At 38.3% G+C, this 20,381-nt stretch overlaps 2 long non-coding RNA genes across 2 annotated transcripts; both read left to right on the top strand.

Moving 5' to 3' along the window:
• The first annotated feature begins 2,677 nt into the window (after positions 1–2,677).
• Positions 2,678–4,037, top strand: LOC145169010 (uncharacterized). The gene is made up of 2 exons (XR_013742238.1): positions 2,678–2,772; positions 3,869–4,037. It is a non-coding gene; the product is annotated as an uncharacterized LOC145169010 (long non-coding RNA).
• Positions 4,038–10,638: 6,601 nt separating this feature from the next.
• On the top strand, positions 10,639–11,977 carry LOC145169335 (uncharacterized). Its single transcript, XR_013742440.1, has 2 exons — positions 10,639–10,712; positions 11,809–11,977. It is a non-coding gene; the product is annotated as an uncharacterized LOC145169335 (long non-coding RNA).
• The last annotated feature ends 8,404 nt before the right edge of the window (positions 11,978–20,381 follow it).

The following is a 20,381-nucleotide window of genomic DNA, read 5'->3' on the forward strand; positions in this document are numbered from 1 at the left end:
ATGCTGTGGGTAATCTCGGACACTAGGAAAACTAACCGGTCTTCCTCGAAGGGGCACCATACTGAAAATAGACCATTTAAACCATCAGAACACACATAAATAAATATCAAGGAGTCTCAAACTCTACAAGCTTCCGGGTATCATCGCAGCTCTCCTTGACTCGAGTATGGATCCTTTGCTTCCAGTAGTACGGGCCCATACTACCTTCCACATCTATCTGTACTTTCTTCAAAGATCGTTGTGAGTCCTCCAAGTCACTCCCTATCCATACATACAATCCTCAACAAGATAAGGCTCCCTGTACTAAACCTCTTCCTAGGTTTTCCTAGGGCAACCCCCACACTACTCCCTGCAATCAATTGCAGAAGCAACTCCCCTAACATTCTCTAAGTATCTCATGAATACAATTACATATCGACGACACCAGATAATTCTTTGAATGAAAGTTCGCACACTACAACAGTTGGACTCAAAAAAGAGATGCGCAATAGAGTTAAAACATAACCTTCTAAAATTATTTAGTTTAACAATATGTAACTTAGTAAATTCACTTACTAGTTAGTTGAAGTTACTGGAAACTCCTAAAAACACAAAGCAAGCAGCATTCAAGCATCGAGTAATCGGAACAAGCATAACCTAAACAGGTCATCCTATCACTGACTGATCAATGCTAGCATGCAAGTCTACTAGCTCATACAATAGGTATATAAAGGCATTTCTCCTAGAATTCTATCATGAAAATCCTAAGCAGATCCTTATCCCTAATTGCATGTGATTCATAGATTCACAAATCAAAGCATATAATAAAACATGTATGGGTATTTTGGGAAAACATACTTGAGCTCGGTCGATTGCATGCACCACACTTTTTTCTTTTATTAGAAAACCCTTTTATAAAACATTTCTTTTTTTAAAAAAAAAATCTACCAAACCCTCAGCTTGAGTTCGGACACACCCGAGAGTATGCTCGAATCCCTCAAAATAAGGCTCTGATACCAACTTGTAACTTCCCAAAAATTAAGACTAAAATTTTCATTTTTTAAATTAATAAAACCATTATCCAAAACAGTATCATAAAACCATAGTGAATCAGAGTATATCAATAAACATCCAAGTACATCATGTTGAAACATTAAAGTGACCCTCTTAAACTTATAAGAGATCTGAAGCTGTCATAAGGAACCGCAGTCAACTCTGCACCGCAGTCAAGAACCACAACCACTGTCATCAGCACTTAGCTTAGTCTTTTATCTGTTTTTCTAGAAGTACTTTCCTTTATCCAATATGCCCTGCATGGCAACCTTTAACATATAAGACTTTTGTAATCTTCGAGACTCTATAAATAGAGTTCTCATTTTCAGAATGAATACACATCTCTCACGCATCTTGAATCTTATCTTTCATCTTACTCTCTTCTTACTCACAACCTAAATATAATCTTAACCATTTGTGCTCTCTCCTCGGAGCAAGTCATTCTTGACTTAATCACTAAGTTTCATCTCACATACTAACTTGGTCTGATTGCATTCCTTGTTAAGAATCAACTGAAGTGTATACTTGATATAATACTTGCTGTCATTTATGTTTCCTTATATTTCCGCATCTAACTTTCTAACCTTCTAACTCTAACTTACTATTATTGTTGAGCTTTAATCATCCTTTGAGTTAAAATTTATTCCGCATTATCACTTGTTCTAACGTTTGTTCAAGTGTGACTCAAGTTTTTTGTGACAACCCGATATTTCAAGTCAATGTAATGTTCTAAAATGAAATGTTCAAAAATCTCAATTGGGATATATAAATTGATAGATATCGGAACAAGGTTTTCAAAAATATAAAGAACACTAAAATTCGAGTTATAACGAAGAAGTTATGACCAATCAAAGATTCACGACAAAACCGGTAAAACACTTTTAAGCGTAAAAAGTGAAATTTCAATAAAACGCTTTTTAGCCTTAAGTATCAAAACGAAAGTCCTAGATAATAACAAACCATGAGCGTACATAAAAAGAACATCCAAATCTGACTTTGTATGAGGAAGTTATGATTTTTCTAAGTTTCAGAACAGCGGTAGACAGCTAAAAACTCGAAATAAAAATCGAACGATTTTTAGCCGACGCAACCTAAACGAGAATTGAAGGTCTCAACAATAGTAGTACAATGGTAAAGAGACAGACGAAAATGGACATCAGATGAAGAAGTTATGATTTTTAACGGATTTTTCCTCTCCCGCCTTATAAAAAGATATATTTTAAAAACAAATTCAAAATCAGCCGACAGAGTCTAAACGAAAGTTGTAGAGCATATTCTCACCTACGCGTGGATATAAAGAACGCTAAAAACGAAGCTCGTATGCGATAGTTATGAATTTTTGAAGTTCGAGGCATGCATACCAAAGTTTATGCGAAGAGTACGCCCAGCCTACTGCTTGTAGAGGGAGTACGCCCATCCTACTCCGAAGTTACTCCCAACGTAAATCGGGCTTCCAGCACCCTATAAATAGATGTTATGAGCTGCCGAGTTTTGGTGCTCAAACTCTTCTCTCTCTCTCTCTCTCATTATTGCCTCGTTTTGCGTGCAACTTATAACCCGAAGCCCCAGTAACACCCCTAGCACACGAGGCAAGTCCCAACGCCCGAAGTTCCCGAGAAAAACAGTCTTTCCAGTCGAGGTACTGCCCGCGTGAAGCCCGGTTTTTCACCAGAAACCCGCTGTTTCGTCAAGAACAATCCTTCCTAGAAACGAAACGCTGCCCGATTCACCACTTATCAGGTGAGTTCATACCCATACGCTTTTCCGAGTTTTTCATGTTTTCAGGGGGGGAATACAAGCAAAAGCACAAGTAATCTTGGGCTCAAACTATATTATTTTGTTTAAGATAATTATATTATCAATATACTTTGAACATGGAAAACAGTTTTACTAAATGGGCTAAGAAATCAACTCGCAGAAACAGTTTTCAAAACTAAGGCAATGAACTTATGAATCATGAAGTAAATGATATCATTTTATAAAGGATTCATGTTAATTACAAAAAGGGTTTTCAGCATTATTACTTGTAAATTTGTTAGTCTAAGTTGGAGACACGTCCTTGGTAATACTCACCACTGAAACAGAGTGTAGGACTATCACCTATGACCAGAATCTCTTGTAGGGGGAGCGTGACTGTTGTGTATAGATCTATACGGGACTGACTATCCCGCACCTCGCTGCTAGCTACAGTGGGACCGGCAGGTCTACAGGTGACAAAGTCATAAAGGATATTGGTCCCGATACGTGCCACATCAAGTTAATGTATGGTTATAAAACTCACAATGTAGATAACAGCGATTTACTTACGTAATAATGGATCGAGTGAACTAACCTCAGAGTAATAATCAATTGATTACTAGATGATATTAATAATACCTTCAGGATTTAGTTCACCACGTTTTTATTAGTTTTATTTATGTAATAAGGCTAATATACCTCACTGGGAGTAACCAGGATTTTTCAAAGAAAACCACGTTTAACGATATAAGTATGGTAGATACTCGTATACTTCATTTTAGAACGGATAACCAACAACCTACTTTTAGGGAAAATATAGGATTTTCCCAGGATAACACGGTATTTTCATAAACGGATGGTTTAACATTGAACTAATGGATATTCATATTCATTCCATGACTCCTTGGATTGTACATTTCTGTATGAATCTGTAAGTCATGGAAGGAATGGGTTTCAAACATGCTTTTATTAAGAAAATATGGGATTTTCTTGAGGAACACTTTTCAAGAGGATCAAAGAACATTTTCCACCAAAACTAAATACTTATGAACTCACCAGCTTTATGCTGATATTCTTTCAAAACTGCTTGTATTCTCAGGGATTCAGTAATACAGGTAAATCTTCAGCTTTTGGAGAAGGGACGCTAAGACGTCAGTCTTAAAACTTATTAAATCATCATATTGTAATTTATTTTGAGACATGTATTGTATTCAACAATGTAACTTTTAAATTATATTTATGATGGTTGTGTTTACTTTCTTTACAAATATTCAACTGTTATGATACTACACGAAGTCATCCGCCCCCGAATGTTTCTGCCATTCTGGTTTGGGGGTGTGACAGATTGGTATCAGAGCATTGTTTATAGTGAACTAAGTATATCGAACCACATAAGATAAACAAACTATAAATGCAAAGGGACTAAAACCCTCTGAAAAAAAAACGTTTTCGCAAACTATACTTTTGATAAATTAAAATGCTAGTTTTATAAAAGTATAAGTACATGCATGTATCGGTCTAGTATCATAGTCAAAACTATACAAAAGTATTAAGACAAGTTGAACACTACGATTAGGCCTCGGGGTATGTAATCAGATCAAGGATGAATATAGCCTGATCAACTATATTTATCCAAGATGTGACCAACGTATGTCGAGGAAAAGTAATAGTGAACAACAAGTCAAAAACTTACCAAAGAAAATACTAGAATCAAACTTACGAATTTGAAATACTATAGGAGTATTTCGTAGTACTATAAGAACCGTAATAATCGTGCGAACCTCGATATTTAGTTAGAACTAGGAACCGTCAAATAAATAGAATCTTATTCAAAAACTAAAAACCTTCACTGACAGGTCTATAATTGCAAAGTGCATACTTTAAAGTTACACATTATTGAGATTTTATAGGCTTAGGATTTATGATTTCGCTTTAGGCCCTTTTCCTTGTTTGGATGTGGACTTAAAGTGAAGCTACTTATCTAACGGCCTATTCGATCTTGATTGTGTGTGATTTGTAACACTAGGTAATTATAGGAGGACCCGGTGTAGGTCTTATCACAAAAATTAGCTTCTTATCCTTAAGTTATATTTATATTTCTCTTATCCCTATTCTCGCTTAGATAAAAATGGCTGGATTCCATCCTCCCAGAGATCCGTACTATCCTAATCAAGAGAATGCTGGTTGGCTCGGTGCCGAACCAGAAGATGAGCTTGCAATTTCCCCTAGACAATGATTATGCTGAAGTCTTTCACGAGGACGACGGTTCCGAATCAAAAGCTTACAATCCACCTCCAGTTACTCAGAACCCAAACCCTCATCCGAACTTTAAAGGCCCCACGCCTCTATGGGCTATGAACCTAGACATGTGGAGTCATGAACAAGGTCAAAATTCCCTCTACCAAGGAGACCGAAGCTTCTACAATCTAGAAGTTGGAGGTTCAGCAAATTGAGCACTTCCTGTGCTGGTTCGTCGTGTTTCTCGCAACACGGAACAGGGAAGAGCTATCATCGACCGAGTGGTGCAGATTGAGGCTACCACTGGTGTTGACGCTGTTCATCTTCGCAACCTGGAAGACAATCATAACGCAATAAGGGATCGTACCAACTTCTTGTAGGAAGAACTGGCGGCTTCGCAAGCCGAAGTGCAACGATTACGAGAACATCGTGCTGTACAAGATAGGCGTGTATTCGAAATAGAACGCCAGTTAGCCAAACCCAGGGCCGCATCTAGTAGGAAGTAGATGATACCCTACTCGTCCTCTGTTTACTATTTTGGTTATAGTCTAAGTCTTCGAAGATGTCTTAGAGTTATTTTTTTCATGATTTTTCAGTTCGACCGCGAAAACCCATTTTCGGTAGGTCATTTTAATGTCGATGTTTTCCCCAGAATTGTGGTGTATTGTAGACCTGTTTAAGGACAAGTTTTCCAAACTCTATGTACTTAATACACCTATATAATCGACATTTACTTATTACATTTTGAATAATAACCACTCAATTTCACATTATTCTATTACAAGTTGTACTTGTATTGAACTTCTAATTCCAATTCCTTACAAAATCCCTATCGAACTAAGTGTTTTAGTTATGAGATATCAAATTCATGTTCATTCTTGATATCTTACAATCGTTTTATCTTTTAACCTTTATAGTAAAAGATGCCTCCGCGTAAAAACCAAACCAACTTAAAATGTTAACGTCAATATTTTGTCTTAATAACTTAAATGCTTTTGCAGTACTATAGAAACATAACATATATGCAGGTTGAATCATCGAGAACAGTATAACAATGCGAAAAACTTACAATCGCATGAACTTCCGAGATTCGAACTCTTCATTATGAGGTGACGGAGATCAGTGTAAGAATCGAAAGTAAGACGGCACAGAAATTCAATATACCTACGAAGGAGAAGGACACCCTATAAATATCCGGAGAGAACAAATCATTATCACCCAGAATAAAACGGAGAACGGAGGAGGACCACACGTGTTACACGCGAAGTGTTTGAGTGCCTTTTCGTCACAATAATAACTAATAAATAATGCAACCTAGTGAGTTAATGAATACATTACTCACATTAGGATTCGAACTTATTGTCTTTTCCTGTATTGGCTAATAACAATAATTCGGATCACGAAATCTCAATCGAGAGTGATTACTTCTCAAATTCATAAGTCGATTTATTGTAGACTCTATTATGAATTACTTTCAAATCTTTTCGAAAATTGAATCATAGTATCCACCAACCATAGATAACTTCGTTCGGATGACACTCGTCTGGTAACCATTCTAGAAACTTCATTCTACTCTTTTACCAGGACTGCATCATAGGGATGTAGGTCAAATCTTTGAGATAAATATGACGAAACAAAAAAATTATATTAATATGAAATATTGGAATACATCTAAAGCCAACCATAATCGCTCACGAGCCCATTTTCTCATTTTGTATCAGAATCATGCCTCCGAAGAAACGTAACCAACCTTCCGATAAAACACAAATCCTTCAGATAGATGCGGCTACATTTCAAGCTGCAGTCACATCAGTCGTAGCAGCTGTCATGGCTCACCTTAATGCTAACAACGCAAATGTTAGTAGAAATGTGATTGGCAATCCCGATCGTGGTGATCATCAATTTTAGCAACAAGTGCCTACTGGTAAAGACACTCCGAACCTCAAACCTAATTTTCTGAAACGAATGTTCAAGAACAAGAAAGGGAGTTGTTCAACTCAAGGACCTACAGAAGGGCAACAAGCTGGGGGAGTCAATACCCCCATCAGCCCTGCGATCCCAACACTGACCACACCGTACTTAGGAAACCTCCCATACTACAGCAAGTGCAACTACCATCATCATGGAGTCTGTCGAGTACTGCATTTCAATAGATGCAACATAAAGGGGCACACCGCCCGTTTCTGTAGGACTCCGGTCAAATTCATCACTTCAACTACAAACGTTGGAACAAGTCCAATATGTCATCTTTGTGGTGAGAAAGGACATTACAAGAGTGACTGTCCAACAGAGAAGAACGATGGGGGAGCATGAGGAATTTGACCCCAGAGAATGGGGAAACATAAAAGAACCCTGCTATAGTTTGGTATGCTTCCAAACCCCAATAATTTAATAATAATTATAATTACTCTCTCATTCGAACCAAATCACAGCATTCATATAAAACTGAGAACCCTATCAGGTAAGCTATGATGGCTTAGTGTAAGCATTAGGGACATTTATAATTAAGATTTGTAGATTTAAAGTGAGTGATCCCGCCTCATTTCTTGTTCCTTGTTTGGTTGTGGATTTAGGGCAGGGTTGCTCAGTCAACTGTCTTACCAATCTTAATTATACATGACTTGTGTGCACCAAGCGATGATAGTGAGACCTAGTAGGAGTCATTCCATGAAAGTTCATAGTTTCAAAATTTATCAGAACCCTCGTATTAGTAGTATCCGCCAAATTTTGAATTAAAAGGGGATTCGTAGCAAAATAACAGAATAAAACTGAAGGCGCTGAAAACTTATGTACATAGAATTGTTCGTCATCCGAGTAATCATCTCTTCCAGAATAACTTAATATCTACTTCGCTGAGGAGTTCCGACATCCTCATCCGACATGGTTTGGCTTGATGCTTACCATGCCAATCTTTTTTATGCCGTGTAAAAGAACTTTTTCCTTAATCAGCTGTCAGATGAAATTCTTCCAATCCATAACACAAACCTTTATATCATCTCTCACTTCAAAACTTTAGAAGTACCCATGCGAGAGGTACCACACCTTCTAGCCTGCTCAATAGATAGAAAACTTGAAACAGAAAGCACCAAAGAAGTCTCAAAAGTCAGTAACCACCCGTTGTATACCCAAGAGATCTCCGAGGAAGACCACTTGTACTGCAGGTCAAGTTCAAGAATAGAGTAGAAGAACTCATTAGGTTAATCTATCGCTGCTAGGTGTATATGCAAGAGTGGCATATAATTTAGACTCAACAAGATTTAGGATGTGTGATTTCGCCCTACTTCCTGTTCCTTGTCTGGTTGTGGACTTGGGGCAGAACCACCCAACCGAACGTTTTGTCGATTTAAATTATATACAACTCGTATACACGAGGTGAGGATGGATGAGCCAAGGATGAGTCTTATCTTAAACTTCAGAGCAAAAACCCACAAGCTTACTATAACAACCGAAAATACCTGAGTGGGAGTGGTAGCGGATTTCAATGGGCTTAAGAATCAAGTTACCAAGGCAACAGGTGGAGTTGATGCCATTTTGGGTGATCGTCGACAGGTTAACCAAATCCGCACACTTCCTACCAACAAAGGAAACAGACAAGCTGGAGAAACTAACTAGAACATACATCAGGGAGATTGTGTGACTGCATGGGGTACGAATATCCATTATCTCAGACAGAGATAGTAGATTCACCTCGCGGTTCTGGCAGTCACTACAAAAATCTCTAGGAATAAGACTAGACATGAGTACCGCTTACCACCCACAAACCGACGAACAGAGTGAAAGGACCATTCAAACCTTGGAAGATATGCTAAGAGCTTGTGTGATCGATTTTGGTAAAGCATGGGATACCCATTTACCACTGGTCGAGTTCTCGTACAACAATAGCTATCACACTAGCATCCAGGTTGCTCTATTCGAACCCCTCTATGGCTGCAAGTGCAGATCACCTCTGTGCTGGGCTGAAGTGGGTGACACACAACTAGCTAGAGGACAAGTACCTTAGAGCACTCTCACAGACCCGAAAATCATAAGGGAAACGACCGAGAAGATTGTCCAAATCCGGGAACGATTAAAGGCTTCAAGATATAGACAAAAGAGTTATGCGGACAAGAGACGAAAACCCTTGGAATTTCAGGTTGAGGACTGGGTACTATTGAAGGTCTCACCCTGAAAGGGATTAATACGTTCTGGAAAACGTGGGAAGCTAAAGCCAAGGTATATCGGACCATTCGAGATCCTTGCCAGGAATGGCCCGGTAGCATACAAACTTCGATTACCACAGGAACTCAATAACGCACGTCCTACCTTTCATGTGTCCAACTTAAGGAAGTACTTGTCCGATGAGACCCTCGTCATCCCTCTGGAAGAAATTGAAAATCAACGAGAGTCTCCACTTCGTAGAAGAGCCAGTAGAAATCATGGATTGTGAAATTAAAAGAACAAAACAAAGTCGCATACCCATTGTGAATGTCCGCTGGAATGCCAAGCGAGGACCTGAATACACCTGGGAGCGCGAAGATCAGAAGAAACAATAACACCCGCATCTTTTCCCTAGTCCATAAATACTTAATTTAGAATTAATTTTGGGACGAAATTCCATCTAACGGGGGGGATGATGTGACAACCCGATATTACAAGTCAATGTAATATTCTAAAATCAAGTATTGTAACCTATTTTTGAAATAATCAAAGTAGCGTCAAAAATGAAAATGTTCAAAAATCTCAATTGGGATATATAAAGTGATAGATATCGTAACAAGGTTTTCATAAATATAAAGAACACTAAAATCCGAGTTATAACGAAGAAGTTATGATCAATCAAAGATTTGCGACAAAACCGGTAAAACACTGTTAAGCGTAAAAAGTGAAATTTCAATAAAACGCTTTTTAGCCTTAAGTATCAAAACAAAAGCCGTAGATAATAACAAACTGTGAGCGTACATAAAAAGAACGTCCAAATCTGACTTTGTATGAGGAAGTTATGATTTTTCTAAGCTTCAGAACAGCGGTAGACAGCTAAAAACTCGAAATAAAAATCGAACGATTTTTAGTAGACGCAGCCTAAACAAGAATTAAAGGTCTCAACAATAGTAGTACAACGGTAAAAAGACAGACGAAAACGGACATCGGATGAAGAAGTTATGATTTTTAACGGATTTTTCCTGTCCTGGCCTTTAAAAAGATATATATTAAAAACAAAGTCAAAATCAGCCAATGGAGTCTAAACAAAAGTTGTAGAGCATATTCTCACCTACGCGTGGATATAAAGAACGTCAAAAACGGAGCTCGTATGCGAAAGTTATGAATTTTTGAAGTTTGAGGCACGCATACCAAAGCTTATCCGAAGAGTACGCCCAGTGTACTGCTTGTAGAGGGAGTACGCCCAGCGTACTCTGAAGTTACGCCCAACGTAAATCGGGGTTCCAGCACCCTATAAATAGATGTCATGAGCTGCCGAGTTTTGGTGCTCAAACTCTTCTCTCTCTCTCTCTCATTATTGCCTCGTTTTGCGTGCAACTTATACCCCGAAGCCCCGGTAACACCCCTAGCACACGACGCAAGTCCCGACGCCCGAAGTTCCGGAGAAAAATAGTCTTTCCAGTCGAGGTACTACCCGCGTGAAGCCCAGTTTTTCACCAGAAACCCGCTGTTTCGTCAAGAACAATCCTTCCTAGAAACGAAACGCTGCCCGATTCACCACTTATCAGGTGAGTTCATACCCATACGCTTTTCCGAGTTTTTCATGTTTTCAGAGGGGGAATACAAGAAAAAGCACAAGTAATCTTGGGCTCAAACTATATTATTTTGTTTAAGATAATTATATTATCAATATACTTTGAACATGGAACACAGTTTTACTAAATGGGCTAAGAAATCAACTCGCAGAAACAGTTTTCAAAACTAAGGCAATGAACTTATAAATCATGAAGTAAATGATATCATTTTATAAAGGATTCATGTTAATTACAAAAAGGGTTTTCAGCATTATTACTTGTAAATTTGTTAGTCTAAGTTGGAGACACGTCCTTGGTAATACTCACCACTGAAACAGAGTGTAGGACTATCACCTATGACCAGAATCTCTTGTAGGGGGAGCGTGACTGTTGTGTATAGATCTATACGGGACTGACTATCCCGCACCTCGCTGCTAGCTACAGTGGGACCGGCAGGTCTACAGGTGACAAAGTCATAAAGGATATTGGTCCCGATACGTGCCACATCAAGTTAATGTATGGTTATAAAACTCACAATGTAGATAACAGCGATTTACTTACGTAATAATGGATCGAGTGAACTAACCTCAGAGTAATAATCAATTGATTACTAGAGGATATTAATAATACCTTCAGGATTTAGTTCACCATATTTTTATTAGTTTTATTTATGTAATAAGGCTAATATACCTCACTCGGAGTAACCAGGATTTTTCAAAGAAAACCACGTTTAACGATATAAGTATGGTAGATACTCGTATACTTCATTTTAGAACGGATAACCAACAACCTACTTTTAGGGAAAATATAGGATTTTCCCAGGATAACACGGTATTTTCATAAACGGATGGTTTAACATTGAACTAATGGATATTCATATTCATTCCATGACTCCTTGGATTGTACATTTCTGTATGAATCTGGAAGTCATGGAAGGAATGGGTTTCAAACATGCTTTTATTAAGAAAATATGGGATTTTCTTGAGGAACACTTTTCAAGAGGATCAAAGAACATTTTCCACCAAAACTAAATACTTATGAACTCACCAGCTTTATGCTGATATTCTTTCAAAACTGCTTGTATTCTCAGGGATTCAGTAATACAGGTAAATCTTCAGCTTTTGGAGAAGGGACGCTAAGACGTCAGTCTTAAAACTTATTAAATCATCATATTGTAATTTATTTTGAGACATGTATTGTATTCAACAATGTAACTTTTAAATTATATTTATGATGGTTGTGTTTACTTTCTTTACAAATATTCAACTGTTATGATACTACACGAAGTCATCCGCCCCCGAATGTTTCCGCCATTCTGGTTTGGGGGTGTGACAGATTGGTATCAGAGCATTGTTTATAGTGAACTAAGTATATCGAACCACATAAGATAAACAAACTATAAATGCAAAGGGACTAAAACCCTCTGAAAAAAAAACGTTTTCGCAAACTATACTTTTGATAAATTAAAATGCTAGTTTTATAAAAGTATAAGTACATGCATGTATCGGTCTAGTATCATAGTCAAAACTATACAAAAGTATTAAGACAAGTTGAACACTACGATTAGGCCTCGGGGTATGTAATCAGATCAAGGATGAATATAGCCTGATCAACTATATTTATCCAAGATGTGACCAACGTATGTCGAGGAAAAGTAATAGTGAACAACAAGTCAAAAACTTACCAAAGAAAATACTAGAATCAAACTTACGAATTTGAAATACTATAGGAGTATTTCGTAGTACTATAAGAACCGTAATAATCGTGCGAACCTCGATATTTAGTTAGAACTAGGAACCGTCAAATAAATAGAATCTTATTCAAAAACTAAAAACCTTCACTGACAGGTCTATAATTGCAAAGTGCATACTTTAAAGTTACACATTATTGAGATTTTATAGGCTTAGGATTTATGATTTCGCTTTAGGCCCTTTTCCTTGTTTGGATGTGGACTTAAAGTGAAGCTACTTATCTAACGGCCTATTCGATCTTGATTGTGTGTGATTTGTAACACTAGGTAATTATAGGAGGACCCGGTGTAGGTCTTATCACAAAAATTAGCTTCTTATCCTTAAGTTATATTTATATTTCTCTTATCCCTATTCTCGCTTAGATAAAAATGGCTGGATTCCATCCTCCCAGAGATCCGTACTATCCTAATCAAGAGAATGCTGGTTGGCTCGGTGCCGAACCAGAAGATGAGCTTGCAATTTCCCCTAGACAATGATTATGCTGAAGTCTTTCACGAGGACGACGGTTCCGAATCAAAAGCTTACAATCCACCTCCAGTTACTCAGAACCCAAACCCTCATCCGAACTTTAAAGGCCCCACGCCTCTATGGGCTATGAACCTAGACATGTGGAGTCATGAACAAGGTCAAAATTCCCTCTACCAAGGAGACCGAAGCTTCTACAATCTAGAAGTTGGAGGTTCAGCAAATTGAGCACTTCCTGTGCTGGTTCGTCGTGTTTCTCGCAACACGGAACAGGGAAGAGCTATCATCGACCGAGTGGTGCAGATTGAGGCTACCACTGGTGTTGACGCTGTTCATCTTCGCAACCTGGAAGACAATCATAACGCAATAAGGGATCGTACCAACTTCTTGTAGGAAGAACTGGCGGCTTCGCAAGCCGAAGTGCAACGATTACGAGAACATCGTGCTGTACAAGATAGGCGTGTATTCGAAATAGAACGCCAGTTAGCCAAACCCAGGACCGCATCTAGTAGGAAGTAGATGATACCCTACTCGTCCTCTGTTTACTATTTTGGTTATAGTCTAAGTCTTCGAAGATGTCTTAGAGTTATTTTTTTCATGATTTTTCAGTTCGACCGCGAAAACCCATTTTCGGTAGGTCATTTTAATGTCGATGTTTTCCCCAGAATTGTGGTGTATTGTAGACCTGTTTAAGGACAAGTTTTCCAAACTCTATGTACTTAATACACCTATATAATCGACATTTACTTATTACATTTTGAATAATAACCACTCAATTTCACATTATTCTATTACAAGTTGTACTTGTATTGAACTTCTAATTCCAATTCCTTACAAAATCCCTATCGAACTAAGTGTTTTAGTTATGAGATATCAAATTCATGTTCATTCTTGATATCTTACAATCATTTTATCTTTTAACCTTTATAGTAAAAGATGCCTCCGCGTAAAAACCAAACCAACTTAAAATGTTAACGTCAATATTTTGTCTTAATAACTTAAATGCTTTTGCAGTACTATAGAAACATAACATATATGCAGGTTGAATCATCGAGAACAGTATAACAATGCGAAAAACTTACAATCGCATGAACTTCCGAGATTCGAACTCTTCATTATGAGGTGACGGAGATCAGTGTAAGAATCGGAAGTAAGACGGCACAGAAATTCAATATACCTACGAAGGAGAAGGACACCCTATAAATATCCGGAGAGAACAAATCATTATCACCCAGAATAAAACGGAGAACGGAGGAGGACCACACGTGTTACACGCGAAGTGTTTGAGTGCCTTTTCGTCACAATAATAACTAATAAATAATGCAACCTAGTGAGTTAATGAATACATTACTCACATTAGGATTCGAACTTATTGTCTTTTCCTGTATTGGCTAATAACAATAATTCGGATCACGAAATCTCAATCGAGAGTGATTACTTCTCAAATTCATAAGTCGATTTATTGTAGACTCTATTATGAATTACTTTCAAATCTTTTCGAAAATTGAATCATAGTATCCACCAACCATAGATAACTTCGTTCGGATGACACTCGTCTGGTAACCATTCTAGAAACTTCATTCTACTCTTTTACCAGGACTGCATCATAGGGATGTAGGTCAAATCTTTGAGATAAATATGACGAAACAAAAAAAATTATATTAATATGAATTATTGGAATACATCTAAAGCCAACCATAATCGCTCACGAGCCCATTTTCTCATTTTGTATCAGAATCATGCCTCCGAAGAAACGTAACCAACCTTCCGATAAAACACAAATCCTTCAGATAGATGCGGCTACATTTCAAGCTGCAGTCACATCAGTCGTAGCAGCTGTCATGGCTCACCTTAATGCTAACAACGCAAATGTTAGTAGAAATGTGATTGGCAATCCCGATCGTGGTGATCATCAATTTTAGCAACAAGTGCCTACTGGTAAAGACACTCCGAACCTCAAACCTAATTTTCTGAAACGAATGTTCAAGAACAAGAAAGGGAGTTGTTCAACTCAAGGACCTACAGAAGGGCAACAAGCTGGGGGAGTCAATACCCCCATCAGCCCTGCGATCCCAACACTGACCACACCGTACTTAGGAAACCTCCCATACTGCAGCAAGTGCAACTACCATCATCATGGAGTCTGTCGAGTACTGCATTTCAATAGATGCAACATAAAGGGGCACACCGCCCGTTTCTGTAGGACTCCGGTCAAATTCATCACTTCAACTACAAACGTTGGAACAAGTCCAATATGTCATCTTTGTGGTGAGAAAGGACATTACAAGAGTGACTGTCCAACAGAGAAGAACGATGGGGGAGCATGAGGAATTTGACCCCAGAGAATGGGGAAACATAAAAGAACCCTGCTATAGTTTGGTATGCTTCCAAACCCCAATAATTTAATAATAATTATAATTACTCTCTCATTCGAACCAAATCACAGCATTCATATAAAACTGAGAACCCTATCAGGTAAGCTATGATGGCTTAGTGTAAGCATTAGGGACATTTATAATTAAGATTTGTAGATTTAAAGTGAGTGATCCCGCCTCATTTCTTGTTCCTTGTTTGGTTGTGGATTTAGGGCAGGGTTGCTCAGTCAACTGTCTTACCAATCTTAATTATACATGACTTGTGTGCACCAAGCGATGATAGTGAGACCTAGTAGGAGTCCTTCCATGAAAGTTCATAGTTTCAAAATTTATCAGAACCCTCGTATTAGTAGTATCCGCCAAATTTTGAATTAAAAGGGGATTCGTAGCAAAATAACAGAATAAAACTGAAGGCGCTGAAAACTTATGTACATAGAATTGTTCGTCATCCGAGTAATCATCTCTTCCAGAATAACTTAATATCTACTTCGCTGAGGAGTTCCGACATCCTCATCCGACATGGTTTGGCTTGATGCTTACCATGCCAATCTTTTTTATGCCGTGTAAAAGAACTTTTTCCTTAATCAGCTGTCAGATGAAATTCTTCCAATCCATAACACAAACCTTTATATCATCTCTCACTTCAAAACTTTAGAAGTACCCATGCGAGGGGTACCACACCTTCTAGCCTGCTCAATAGATAGAAAACTTGAAACAGAAAGCACCAAAGAAGTCTCAAAAGTCAGTAACCACCCGTTGTATACCCAAGAGATCTCCGAGGAAGACCACTTGTACTGCAGGTCAAGTTCAAGAATAGAGTAGAAGAACTCATTAGGTTAATCTATCGCTGCTAGGTGTATATGCAAGAGTGGCATATAATTTAGACTCAACAAGATTTAGGATGTGTGATTTCGCCCTACTTCCTGTTCCTTGTCTGGTTGTGGACTTGGGGCAGAACCACCCAACCGAACGTTTTGTCGATTTAAATTATATACAACTCGTATACACGAGGTGAGGATGGATGAGCCAAGGATGAGTCTTATCTTAAACTTCAGAGCAAAAACCCACAAGCTTACTATAACAACCGAAAATACCTGAGTGGGAGTGGTAGCGGATTTCAATGGGCTTAAGAATCAAGTTACCAAGGCAACAGGTGGAGTTGATGCCATTTTGGGTGATCGTCGACAGGTTAACCAAATCCGCACACTTCCTACCAACAAAGGAAACAGACAAGCTGGAGAAACTAACTAGAACATACATCAGGGAGATTGTGTGACTGCATGGGGTACGAATATCCATTATCTCAGACAGAGATAGTAGATTCACCTCGCGGTTCTGGCAGTCACTACAAAAATCTCTAGGAATGAGACTAGACATGAGTACCGCTTACCACCCACAAACTGACGAACAGAGTGAAAGGACCATTCAAACCTTGGAAGATATGCTAAGAGCTTGTGTGATCGATTTTGGTAAAGCATGGGATACCCATTTACCACTGGTCGAGTTCTCGTACAACAATAGCTATCACACTAGCATCCAGGTTGCTCTATTCGAACCCCTCTATGGCTGCAAGTGCAGATCACCTCTGTGCTGGGCTGAAGTGGGTGACACACAACTAGCTAGAGGACAAGTACCTTAGAGCACTCTCACAGACCCGAAAATCATAAGGGAAACGACCGAGAAGATTGTCCAAATACGGGAACGATTAAAGGCTTCAAGATATAGACAAAAGAGTTATGCGGACAAGAGACGAAAACCCTTGGAATTTCAGGTTGAGGACTGGGTACTATTGAAGGTCTCACCCTGAAAGGGATTAATACGTTCTGGAAAACGTGGGAAGCTAAAGCCAAGGTATATCGGACCATTCGAGATCCTTGCCAGGAATGGCCCGGTAGCATACAAACTTCGATTACCACAGGAACTCAATAACGTACGTCCTACCTTTCATGTGTCCAACTTAAGGAAGTACTTGTCCGATGAGACCCTCGTCATCCCTCTGGAAGAAATTGAAAATCAACGAGAGTCTCCACTTCGTAGAAGAGCCAGTAGAAATCATGGATTGTGAAATTAAAAGAACAAAACAAAGTCGCATACCCATTGTGAATGTCCGCTGGAATGCCAAGCGAGGACCTGAATACACCTGGGAGCGCGAAGGTCAGAAGAAACAATAACACCCGCATCTTTTCCCTAGTCCATAAATACTTAATTTAGAATTAATTTCGGGATGAAATTCCATCTAACGGGGGGGATGATGTGACAATCCGATATTACAAGTCAATGTAATATTCTAAAATCAAGTATTGTAACCTATTTTTGAAATAATCAAAGTAGCGTCAAAAATGAAAATGTTCAAAAATCTCAATTGGGATATATAAAGTGATAGATATCGTAACAAGGTTTTCATAAATATAAAGAACACTAAAATCCAAGTTATAACGAAGAAGTTATGATCAATCAAAGATTTGCGACAAAACCGGTAAAACACTGTTAAGCGTAAAAAGTGAAATTTCAATAAAACGCTTTTTATCCTTAAGTATCAAAACAAAAGTCGTAGATAATAACAAACTGTGAGCGTACATAAAAAGAACGTCCAAATCTGACTTTGTATGAGGAAGTTATGATTTTTCTAAGCTTTAGAACAGCGGTAGACAGCTAAAAACTCGAAATAAAAATCGAACGATTTTTAGTAGACGCAGCCTAAACAAGAATTAAAGGTCTCAACAATAGTAGTACAACGGTAAAAAGACAGACGAAAACGGACATCGGATGAAGAAGTTATGATTTTTAACGGATTTTTCCTGTCCTGGCCTTTAAAAAGATATATATTAAAAACAAAGTCAAAATCAGCCAATGGAGTCTAAACAAAAGTTGTAGAGCATATTCTCACCTATGCGTGGATGTAAAGAACGTCAAAAACGGAGCTCGTATGCAAAAGTTATGAATTTTTGAAGTTTGAGGCATGCATACCAAAGCTTATCCGAAGAGTACGCCCAGTGTACTTCTTGTAGAGGGAGTACGCCCAGCGTACTCTGAAGTTACGCCCAACGTAAATCGGGGTTCCAGCACCCTATAAATAGATGTCATGAGCTGCCGAGTTTTGGTGCTCAAACTCTTCTCTCTCTCTCTCTCATTATTGCCTCGTTTTGCGTGCAACTTATACCCCGAAGCCCCGGTAACACCCCTAGCACACGACGCAAGTCCCGACGCCCGAAGTTCCCGAGAAAAACAGTCTTTCCAGTCGAGGTACTACCCGCGTGAAGCCCAGTTTTTCACCAGAAACCCGCTGTTTCGTCAAGAATAATCCTTCAGAGAAACGAAACAATGCCCGATTCACCACTTATCAGGTGAGTTCATACCCCTACGTTTTTCCGAGTTTTTCATGTTTTCAGGGGGGGAATACAAGCAAAAGCACAAGTAATCTTGGGCTCAAAGTATATTATTTTGTTTAAGATAATTATATTTTCAATATACTTTGAACATGGAAAACAGTTTTACCAAATGGGTTAAGAAATCAACTCGCAGAAACAGTTTTCAAAACTAAGGCAATAAACTTATGAATCATGAAGTAAAAGATATCATTTTATAAAGGATTCATGTTAATTACAAAAAGGGTTTTCAGCACTATTACTTGTAAATTTGTTAGTCTACGTTGGAGACACGTCCTTGGTAACACTCACCACCGAAAGAAAGTGTAGGACTATCACCTATGACCAGAATCTCTTGTAGGGGGAGCGTGACTGTTGTGTATAGATCTATACGGGACTGACTATCCTGCACCTCGCTGCTAGCTACAGTGGGACCGACAGGTCTACGGGTGATAAAGTCATAAAGGATACTGGCCCCGATACGTGCCATATCAAGTTAATGTATGGTTATAAAACTCACAATGTAGATAACAGCGATTTACTTACGTAATAATGGATCGAGTGAACTAACCTCAGAGTAAGAATCAATTGATTACTAGAGGATATTAATAATACCTTCAGGATTTAGTTCACCACGTTTTTATTAGTTTTATTTATGTAATAAGGCTAATATACCTCACTGGGAGTAACCAGGATTTTTCAAAGAAAACTACGTTTAACGACATAAGTATGGTAGATACTCGTATACTTCATTTTAGAACGGATAACCAACAACCTACTTTTAGGGAAAATATAGGATTTTCCCAGGATAACACGGTATTTTCATAAACGGATGGTTTAACATTGAACTAATGGATATTCATCTTCATTCCATGACTCCTTGGATTGTATGTTTCTGTATGAATCTGGAAGTCATGGAAGGAATGGGTTTCAAACATGCTTTTATTAAGAAAATATGGGATTTTCTTGAGGAACACTTTTCAAGAGGATCAAAGAACATTTTCCACCAAAACTAAATACTTATGAACTCACCAGCTTTATGCTGATATTCTTTCAAAACTGCTTGTATTCTCAGGGATTCAGTAATACAAGTAAATCTTCAGCTTTTGGAGAAGGGACGCTAAGAGGTCAGTCTTAAAACTTATTAAATCATCATATTGTAATTTATTTTCAAACATGTATTATATTCAACAATGTAACTTTTAAATTATATTTATGATGGTTGTGTTTACTTTCTTTACAAATATTCAACTGTTATGATACTACATGAAGTCATCCGCCCCCGAATGTTTCCGCCATTCTGGTTTGGGGGTGTGACATTTTTCTCTCAACAATTGGTATCAGAGCCAAAGTGGTTGCTTTTTGAAGCAAAACTCTGATTTTCAAAAGGCCTTCTATACCATTGAAGCTCATTTCTCAAAAAAAAACAACAAAAAAATTATTTTTTCAAAAACAAGGAAATATGGCACAAGCATTATCTCTCAACGTTTCCAACGGTGTTGGTGGTTTTAATAGAGCCCCAATACTGGTAGCAAACGAATATCATCACTGGTCTCAGAGGATGGAAAGATACTTAAGGAGACTTGGAAGAGATGTATGTCGATCTGTAGAAGAAGGGCCACATGTCCCTGTTCTTACACCAGTTCAAACCGACGGCACCACAGCCAGACTAGGAGGAGGTCAACCAGCCCTGAATCGTCCCACCAA

The sequence above is a fragment of the Lactuca virosa genome, chromosome 4 (assembly GCF_052849685.1).
Source record: "Lactuca virosa cultivar CGN04683 chromosome 4, Lactuca_virosa_CGN04683_v6, whole genome shotgun sequence".
In the NCBI taxonomy this organism is placed as follows: Eukaryota; Viridiplantae; Streptophyta; class Magnoliopsida; order Asterales; family Asteraceae; genus Lactuca; species Lactuca virosa.